This window comes from Syngnathus scovelli, chromosome 8, assembly GCF_024217435.2.
Source record: "Syngnathus scovelli strain Florida chromosome 8, RoL_Ssco_1.2, whole genome shotgun sequence".
In the NCBI taxonomy this organism is placed as follows: Eukaryota; Metazoa; Chordata; class Actinopteri; order Syngnathiformes; family Syngnathidae; genus Syngnathus; species Syngnathus scovelli.
The window spans coordinates 180001-190000 of NC_090854.1; the positions used below are offsets into that span (position 1 = coordinate 180001).

Genomic DNA, 10000 nt, shown 5'->3' on the forward strand with positions numbered 1-10000 from the left:
ACTTCAAAATTCAATATGCGAAATTTATTGACGAAATGTGTTCAAATTCTGGGAGGCCGTGCGCATGCTGCTGTTTATAAGCACCGCGGAGGAGATCGCGGCCGGCGAGCTCGCGCACGCCGCCCGGCACCAACGGGAGGCCGGAAATAGCTCCAAGCCGAGCGGATCGGCACTTTATAAGCACCGCGGAGGAGATCGCGGCGCCTCATTCGACTTCCAGCGGCCGGCGAGCTCGCGCACCCGCCCGGCACATCCGGGAGGCCGTGCGCACGAGCCAAGTGGCCGAAAATAGCCCCCGCCGAGCGGATCGGCTGTTTATAAGCACCGCGGAGGTGGTCGCGGCGCCTCATTCGACTTCCAGCGGCCGGCGAGCTCGCGCACCCGCCCGGCACATCCGGGAGGCCGTGCGCACGAGCCAAGTGGCCGAAAATAGCCCCCGCCGAGCGGATCGGCTGTTTATAAGCACCGCGGAGGTGGTCGCGGCGCCTCATTCGACTTCCAGCGGCCGGCGAGCTCGCGCACCCGCCCGGCACATCCGGGAGGCCGTGCGCACGAGCCAAGTGGCCGACAATAGCCCCCGCCGAGCGGATCGGCTGTTTATAAGCACCGCGGAGGTGGTCGCGGCGCCTCATTCGACTTCCAGCGGCCGGCGAGCTCGCGCACCCGCCCGGCACATCCGGGAGGCCGTGCGCACGAGCCAAGTGGCCGAAAATAGCCCCCGCCGAGCGGATCGGCTGTTTATAAGCACCGCGGAGGTGGTCGCGACGCCTCATTCGACTTCCAGCGGCCGGCGAGCTCGCGCACCCGCCCGGCACATCCGGGAGGCCGTGCGCACGAGCCAAGTGACCGAAAATAGCCCCCGCCGAGCGGATCGGCTGTTTATAAGCACCGCGGAGGTGGTCGCGGCGCCTCATTCGACTTCCAGGGGCCGGCGAGCTCGCGCACCCGCCCGGCACATCCGGGAGGCCGTGCGCACGAGCCAAGTGGCCGAAAATAGCCCCCGCCGAGCGGATCGGCTGTTTATAAGCACCGCGGAGGTGGTCGCGGCGCCTCATTCGACTTCCAGCGGCCGGCGAGCTCGCGCACCCGCCCGGCACATCCGGGAGGCCGTGCGCACGAGCCAAGTGGCCGAAAATAGCCCCCGCCGAGCGGATCGGCTGTTTATAAGCAGCGCGGAGGTGGTCGCGGCGCCTCATTCGACTTCCAGCGGCCAGCGAGCTCGCGCACCCGCCCGGCACATCCGGGAGGCCGTGCGCACGAGCCAAGTGGCCGAAAATAGCCCCCGCCGAGCGGATCGGCTGTTTATAAGCACCGCGGAGGTGGTCGCGGCGCCTCATTCGACTTCCAGCGGCCGGCGAGCTCGCGCACCCGCCCGGCACATCCGGGAGGCCGTGCGCACGAGCCAAGTGGCCGAAAATAGCCCCCGCCGAGCGGATCGGCTGTTTATAAGCACCGCGGAGGTGGTCGCGGCGCCTCATTCGACTTCCAGCGGCCGGCGAGCTCGCGCACCCGCCCGGCACATCCGGGAGGCCGTGCGCACGAGCCAAGTGGCCGAAAATAGCCCCCGCCGAGCGGATCGGCTGTTTATAAGCACCGCGGAGGTGGTCGCGGCGCCTCATTCGACTTCCAGCGGCCGGCGAGCTCGCGCACCCGCCCGGCACATCCGGGAGGCCGTGCGCACGAGCCAAGTGGCCGAAAATAGCCCCCGCCGAGCGGATCGGCTGTTTATAAGCACCGCGGAGGTGGTCGCGGCGCCTCATTCGACTTCCAGCGCCCGGCGAGCTCGCGCACCCGCCCGGCACATCCGGGAGGCCGTGCGCACGAGCCAAGTGGCCGAAAATAGCCCCCGCCGAGCGGATCGGCCGTTTATAAGCACCGCGGAGGTGGTCGCGGCGCCTCATTCGAATTCCAGCGGCCGGCGAGCTCGCGCACCCGCCCGGCACATCCGGGAGGCCGTGCGCACGAGCCAAGTGGCCGAAAATAGCACCCGCCGAGCGGATCGGCTGTTTATAAGCACCGCGGAGGTGGTCGCGGCGCCTCATTCGACTTCCGGCGGGCGGCGAGCTCGCGCACCCGCCCGGCACATCCGGGAGGCCGTGCGCACGAGCCAAGTGGCCGAAAATAGCCCCCGCCGAGCGGATCGGCTGTTTATAAGCACCGCGGAGGTGGTCGCGGCGCCTCATTCGACTTCAAGCGGCCGGCGAGCTCGCGCACCCGCCCGGGACATCCGGGAGGCCGTGCGCACGAGCCAAGTGGCCGAAAATAGCCCCCGCCGAGCGGATCGGCAGTTTATAAGCACCGCGGAGGTGGTCGCGGCGCCTCATTCGACTTCCAGCGGCCGGCGAGCTCGCGCACCCGCCCGGCACATCCGGGAGGCCGTGCGCACGAGCCAAGTGGCCGAAAATAGCCCCCGCCAAGCGGATCGGCTGTTTATAAGCACCGCGGAGGTGGTCGCGGCGCCTCATTCGACTTCCAGCGGCCGGCGAGATCGCGCACCCGCCCGGCACATCCGGGAGGCCGTGCGCACGAGCCAAGTGGCCGAAAATAGCCCCCGCCGAGCGAATCGGCTGTTTATAAGCACCGCGGAGGTGGTCGCGGCGCCTCATTCGACTTCCAGCGGCCGGCGAGCTCGCGCACCCGCCCGGCACATCCGGGAGGCCGTGCGCACGAGCCAAGTGGCCGAAAATAGCCCCCGCCGAGCGGATCGGCTGTTTATAAGCACCGCGGTGGTGGTCGCGGCGCCTCATTCGACTTCCAGCGGCCGGCGAGCTCGCGCACCCGCCCGGCACATCCGGGAGGCCGTGCGCACGAGCCAAGTGGCCGAAAATAGCCCCCGCCGAGCGGATCGGCTGTTTATAAGCACCGCGGAGGTGGTCGCGGCGCCTCATTCGACTTCCAGCGGCCGGCGAGCTCGCGCGCCCGCCCGGCACATCCGGGAGGCCGTGCGCACGAGCCAAGTGGCCGAAAATAGCCCCCGCCGAGCGGATCGGCTGTTTATAAGCACCGCGGAGGTGGTCGCGGCGCCTCATTCGACTTCCAGCGGCCGGCGAGCTCGCGCACCCGCCCGGCACATCCGGGAGGCCGTGCGCACGAGCCAAGTGGCCGAAAATAGCCCCCGCCGAGCGGATCGGCTGTTTATAAGCACCGCGGAGGTGGTCGCGGCGCCTCATTCGACTTCCAGCGGCCGGCGAGCTCGCGCACCCGCCCGGCACATCCGGGAGGCCGTGCGCACGAGCCAAGTGGCCGAAAATAGCCCCCGCCGAGCGGATCGGCTGTTTATAAGCACCGCGGAGGTGGTCGCGGCGCCTCATTCGACTTCCAGCGGCCGGCGAGCTCGCGCACCCGCCCGGCACATCCGGGAGGCCGTGCGCACGAGTCAAGTGGCCGAAAATAGCCCTCGCCGAGCGGATCGGCTGTTTATAAGCACCGCGGAGGTGGTCGCGGCGCCTCATTCGACTTCCAGCGGCCGGCGAGCTCGCGCACCCGCCCGGCACATCCGGGAGGCCGTGCGCACGAGCCAAGTGGCCGAAAATAGCCCCCGCCGAGCGGATCGGCTGTTTATAAGCACCGCGGAGGTGGTCGCGGCGCCTCATTCGACTTCCGGCGGGCGGCGAGCTCGCGCACCCGCCCGGCACATCCGGGAGGCCGTGCGCACGAGCCAAGTGGCCGAAAATAGCCCCCGCCGAGCGGATCGGCTGTTTATAAGCACCGCGGAGGTGGTCGCGGCGCCTCATTCGACTTCCAGCGGGCCGCGCACTCGCGCACGCCGCCCGGTTCAAATTTTCTAAGTGCAACGCACAATGAGATGCATGAGAAACGGCCTTGGTTACCATCACATTTGAAGCGATGAATACGAAGTTAAATTTTATGACTCGGTGTATAAGTCGAGGTCGATTTTTTTCGGTCGATTTTGGATCGAAAAAGGTCGACCAATACACCGGCAAATACGGTATATATACTTATTATAAATGTAGTATTTATTTATATTGATTTATTGTTTATTTATATATATAAAGGCAGGTCCGCAAAAATATTTCTGACGCGTAGCCGGTCCGTGGCGCAAGAAAGTTTGGGGACCACTAGTCTAAAAGAATCTGGCCGTAACTGGAATAGGGTTCTACGCGAATGCCCAACGGAAAAGTGAAGTGCACAAAACCTGCATTTGGCTGTATCAAAATAAATGTCATGAAAAAGGTAAAAACACTACATGGAAGCGCAATGTGTTGTGCTGGGTTCTTTTACAAGTAAAGACTGCTGCTTTGAGTTCACAGGGAGCCATGCTCTTTATTCACTGTACATAGTCTGTCCTCTAGCGGTAAAAACGTGAACTGCAATGCTATGGCTGTCGCCACACAATGTAGGTTTTAAACTCGTGTTGTAGTTTCAGTGTCGGAGTTCAAACTAGGCTTGCAGTTTCCGAATGCCATTCGTGATGGGTGCTGTAAAAAGTTCTTGGCTTAAACGATTGAAGTGCACATAAGAAAAAAAAAAAAAAAAAAAAAGCTTTCGGTAACTGGTATTCCCAGGCGGTCTCCCATCCAAGTACTAACCAGGCCCGACCCTGCTTAGCCTCCGAGATCGGACGAGAGCGGGCGCTCTCAGGGTAGTATTGCCGTAAGCCGTGAAACCGCTCAGAATTTTTCATTTTATAGACACAATCGCCCCTGAAACCATGCCAAGCAGCGGCGGGACTTGATGGCTGTGGTAAAAGTTTCCTTTCACAATTGACGTGGGAAAAAAAAAAAAAAAAAGGCTTTCAGCACCTGGTATTCCCGGACGGTCACCCTTCCCTTTTGTTTTTTTTTTTTGTTTTTTTTTACAACCAGGGCCGAAACAGGCTTTCTTCCAAGGCTTTTGGTGTTTTCTAGAAACATGGCTATCATGAAAAGTTATTGACAGCTTTTTATGCGGTAGCACGAATTTGCCGTTGCGACCTGCATTTTGCTGAATCAAAATAAATGCCTTGAAAAGTTTAAAAACACTTCATGGAAGTCACTTCACTGGTTTCTTTTATATCAAACAAATTGTTTTAGGTTATTCACCTGACATGTTTCGGCGGTTTCTTCCGCCTTCATCAGAGTGTCACAGATGTGATGGTGACGCGTCTTTATCAGCTGATGGATCAACATGTCAGGTGAATAACCTAAAACAATTTGTTTGATATAAAAGAAACCAGTGAAGTGATTAAATAAGGAAAAACAAAATGAACTTAGTACAATTACTTCATGGAAGTGTTGTGTTGGGTTCTTTTACAAGTCAAGCCTGCTGCTTTGAGTTCACAGGGAGCCATGCTCACTGTACATAGTCTGCTCTCTAGCGGTAAAAAATTTAACTACAATGCTGTGGATGTCACCACATAATATAGCTTTCAAACTCGTGTTATAGTTTCAATGTCGGAGTTTAAATTAGGCTTGCTGTTTCCGGATGCCATTCGTGATGGGTGTTGTAAAAAATAGCTTCTTAAACGATTGAAGTGCACATAAGAAAAAGAAAAAGCTTACAGCACCTGGTATTCCCAGGCGGTCTCCCATCCAAGTACTAACCAGGCCCGACCCTGCTTAGCTTCCGAGATCGGACGAGATCGGGCGTTCTCAGGGTAGTATGGCCGTAAGCCGTGAGGTGACCCAACATTTTGCATTTTATAGACACAATCGCCCCTGAAACTAGCGAGCGAGCCAATGAAGCCTTCAAAACTGCTTCGGCACATGGAGACCAAGCATCCTGCATTAAAAGACAAACCTTAACCACTTCGGGTTTCATTGTCTCCGATTACGCCTGGATGGGACCGGCTCGTTTCTGAGAAACAAGCTCGGTGCTCCCAATAATTCAACGTAATGGTGACTTTTATTTTTATGTGGTTTATATTTGTTTTTATGCCAGTCGTATCATTTTATTTAATCGTATTTACCGTATTTGCCGGTGTACAGGTCGACTCGGTGTATAAGTCGACCCCCTAAAATTCGACGGAAATTTACGATTTTATGATATATCCTTTGTATAAGTCGAGCTCAATTGTTGCATTATATTAAACTTCAAAATTCAATATGCGAAATTTATTGACGAAATGTGTTCAAATTCTGGGAGGCCGTGCGCATGCTGCTGTTTATAAGCACCGCGGAGGAGATCGCGGCCGGCGAGCTCGCGCACGCCGCCCGGCACCAACGGGAGGCCGGAAATAGCTCCAAGCCGAGCGGATCGGCACTTTATAAGCACCGCGGAGGAGATCGCGGCGCCTCATTGGACTTCCAGCCGCCGGCGAGCTCGCGCACCCGCCCGGCACATCCGGGAGGCCGTGCGCACGAGCCAAGTGGCCGAAAATAGCCCCCGCCGAGCGGATCGGCTGTTTATAAGCACCGCGGAGGTGGTCGCGGCGCCTCATTCGACTTCCAGCGGCCGGCGAGCTCGCGCACCCGCCCGGCACATCCGGGAGGCCGTGCGCACGAGCCAAGTGGCCGAAAATAGCCCCCGCCGAGCGGATCGGCTGTTTATAAGCACCGCGGAGGTGGTCGGGCGCCTCATTCGACTTCCAGCGGCCGGCGAGCTCGCGCACCCGCCCGGCACATCCGGGAGGCCGTGCGCACGAGCCAAGTGGCCGAAAATAGCCCCCGCCGAGCGGATCGGCTGTTTATAAGCACCGCGGAGGTGGTCGCGGCGCCTCATTCGACTTCCAGCGGCCGGCGAGCTCGCGCACAGGCCCGGCACATCCGGGAGGCCGTGCGCACGAGCCAAGTGACCGAAAATAGCCCCCGCCGAGCGGATCGGCTGTTTATAAGCACCGCGGAGGTGGTCGCGGCGCCTCATTCGACTTCCAGCGGCCGGCGAGCTCGCGCACCCGCCCGGCACATCCGGGAGGCCGTGCGCACGAGCCAAGTGGCCGAAAATAGCCCCCGCCGAGCGGATCGGCTGTTTATAAGCACCGCGGAGGTGGTCGCGGCGCCTCATTCGACTTCCAGCGGCCGGCGAGCCCGCGCACCCGCCCGGCACATCCGGGAGGCCGTGCGCACGAGCCAAGTGGCCGAAAATAGCCCCCGCCGAGCGGATCGGCTGTTTATAAGCACCGCGGAGGTGGTCGCGGCGCCTCATTCGACTTCCAGCGGCCGGCGAGCTCGCGCACCCGCCCGGCACATCCGGGAGGCCGTGCGCACGAGCCAAGTGGCCGAAAATAGCCCCCGCCGAGCGGATCGGCTGTTTATAAGCACCGCGGAGGTGGTCGCGGCGCCTCATTCGACTTCCAGCGGCCGGCGAGCTCGCGCACCCGCCCGGCACATCCGGGAGGCCGTGCGCACGAGCCAAGTGGCCGAAAATAGCCCCCGCCGAGCGGATCGGCTGTTTATAAGCACCGCGGAGGTGGTCGCGGCGCCTCATTCGACTTCCAGCGGCCGGCGAGCTCGCGCACCCGCCCGGCACATCCGGGAGGCCGTGCGCACGAGCCAAGTGGCCGAAAATAGCCCCCGCCGAGCGGATCGGCTGTTTATAAGCACCGCGGAGGTGGTCGCGGCGCCTCATTCGACTTCCAGCGGCCGGCGAGCTCGCGCACCCGCCCGGCACATCCGGGAGGCCGTGCGCACGAGCCAAGTGGCCGAAAATAGCCCCCGCCGAGCGGATCGGCTGTTTATAAGCACCGCGGAGGTGGTCGCGGCGCCTCATTCGACTTCCAGCGGCCAGCGAGCTCGCGCACCCGCCCGGCACATCCGGGAGGCCGTGCGCACGAGCCAAGTGGCCGAAAATAGCCCCCGCCGAGCGGATCGGCTGTTTATAAGCACCGCGGAGGTGGTCGCGGCGCCTCATTCAACTTCCAGCGGCCGGCGAGCTCGCGCACCCGACCGGCACATCCGGGAGGCCGTGCGCACGAGCCAAGTGGCCGAAAATAGCCCCCGCCGAGCGGATCGGCTGTTTATAAGCACCGCGGAGGTGGTCGCGGCGCCTCATTCGACTTCCGGCGGGCGGCGAGCTCGCGCACCCGCCCGGCACATCCGGGAGGCCGTGCGCACGAGCCAAGTGGCCGAAAATAGCCCCCGCCGAGCGGATCGGCTGTTTATAAGCACCGCGGAGGTGGTCGCGGCGCCTCATTCGACTTCCAGCGGCCGGCGAGCTCGCGCACCCGCCCGGCACATCCGGGAGGCCGTGCGCACGAGCCAAGTGGCCGAAAATAGCCCCCGCCGAGCGGATCGGCTGTTTATAAGCACCGCGGAGGTGGTCGCGGCGCCTCATTCGACTTCCAGCGGCCGGCGAGCTCGCGCACCCGCCCGGCACATCCGGGAGGCCGTGCGCACGAGCCAAGTGGCCGAAAATAGCCCCCGCCGAGCGGATCGGCTGTTTATAAGCACCGCGGAGGTGGTCGCGGCGCCTCATTCGACTTCAAGCGGCCGGCGAGCTCGCGCACCCGCCCGGCACATCCGGGAGGCCGTGCGCACGAGCCAAGTGGCCGAAAATAGCCCCCGCCGAGCGGATCGGCTGTTTATAAGCACCGCGGAGGTGGTCGCGGCGCCTCATTCGACTTCCAGCGGCCGGCGAGCTCGCGCACCCGCCCGGCACATCCGGGAGGCCGTGCGCACGAGCCAAGTGGCCGAAAATAGCCCCCGCCGAGCGGATCGGCTGTTTATAAGCACCGCGGAGGTGGTCGGGCGCCTCATTCGACTTCCAGCGGCCGGCGAGCTCGCGCACCCGCCCGGCACATCCGGGAGGCCGTGCGCACGAGCCAAGTGGCCGAAAATAGCCCCCGCCGAGCGGATCGGCTGTTTATAAGCACCGCGGAGGTGGTCGCGGCGCCTCATTCGACTTCCAGCGGCCGGCGAGCTCGCGCACCCGCCCGGCACATCCGGGAGGCCGTGCGCACGAGCCAAGTGGCCGAAAATAGCCCCCGCCGAGCGGATCGGCTGTTTATAAGCACCGCGGAGGTGGTCGCGGCGCCTCATTCGACTTCCAGCGGCCGGCGAGCTCGCGCACCCGCCCGGCACATCCGGGAGGCCGTGCGCACGAGCCAAGTGGCCGAAAATAGCCCCCGCCGAGCGGATCGGCTGTTTATAAGCACCGCGGAGGTGGTCGCGGCGCCTCATTCGACTTCCAGCGGCCGGCGAGCTCGCGCACCCGCCCGGCATATCCGGGAGGCCGTGCGCACGAGCCAAGTGGCCGAAAATAGCCCCCGCCGAGCGGATCGGCTGTTTATAAGCACCGAGGAGGTGGTCGCGGCGCCTCATTCGACTTCCAGCGGCCGGCGAGCCCGCGCACCCGCCCGGCACATCCGGGAGGCCGTGCGCACGAGCCAAGTGGCCGAAAATAGCCCCCGCCGAGCGGATCGGCTGTTTATAAGCACCGCGGAGGTGGTCGCGGCGCCTCATTCGACTTCCAGCGGCCGGCGAGCTCGCGCACCCGCCCGGCACATCCGGGAGGCCGTGCGCACAAGCCAAGTGGCCGAAAATAGCCCCCGCCGAGCGGATCGGCTGTTTATAAGCACCGCGGAGATGGTCGCGGCGCCTCATTCGACTTCCAGCGGCCGGCGAGCTCGCGCACCCGCCCGGCACATCCGGGAGGCCGTGCGCACGAGCCAAGTGGCCGAAAATAGCCCCCGCCGAGCGGATCGGCTGTTTATAAGCACCGCGGAGGTGGTCGCGGCGCCTCATTCGACTTCCAGCGGCCGGCGAGATCGCGCACCCGCCCGGCACATCCGGGAGGCCGTGCGCACGAGCCAAGTGGCCGAAAATAGCCCCCGCCGAGCGGATCGGCTGTTTATAAGCACCGCGGAGGTGGTCGCGGCGCCTCATTCGACTTCCAGCGGCCGGCGAGCTCGCGCACCCGCCCGGCACATCCGGGAGGCCGTGCGCACGAGCCAAGTGGCCGAAAATAGCCCCCGCCGAGCGGATCGGCTGTTTATAAGCACCGCGGAGGTGGTCGCGGCGCCTCATTCGACTTCCGGCGAGCTCGCGCACCCGCCCGGCACATCCGGGAGGCCGTGCGCACGAGCCAAGTGGCCGAAAATAGCCCCCGCCGAGCGGATCGGCTG

At 63.0% G+C, this 10000-nt stretch overlaps 1 non-coding gene and 1 pseudogene across 1 annotated transcript; both read right to left on the bottom strand.

The window, feature by feature from the left end:
* Positions 1–4501: 4501 nt before the first annotated feature.
* On the bottom strand, positions 4502–4620 carry LOC125974374 (5S ribosomal RNA; annotated as a pseudogene).
* Positions 4621–5494: 874 nt separating this feature from the next.
* On the bottom strand, positions 5495–5613 carry LOC125974326 (5S ribosomal RNA). Its single transcript, XR_007483496.1, has one exon. It is a non-coding gene; the product is annotated as a 5S ribosomal RNA (ribosomal RNA).
* Positions 5614–10000: the final 4387 nt, after the last annotated feature.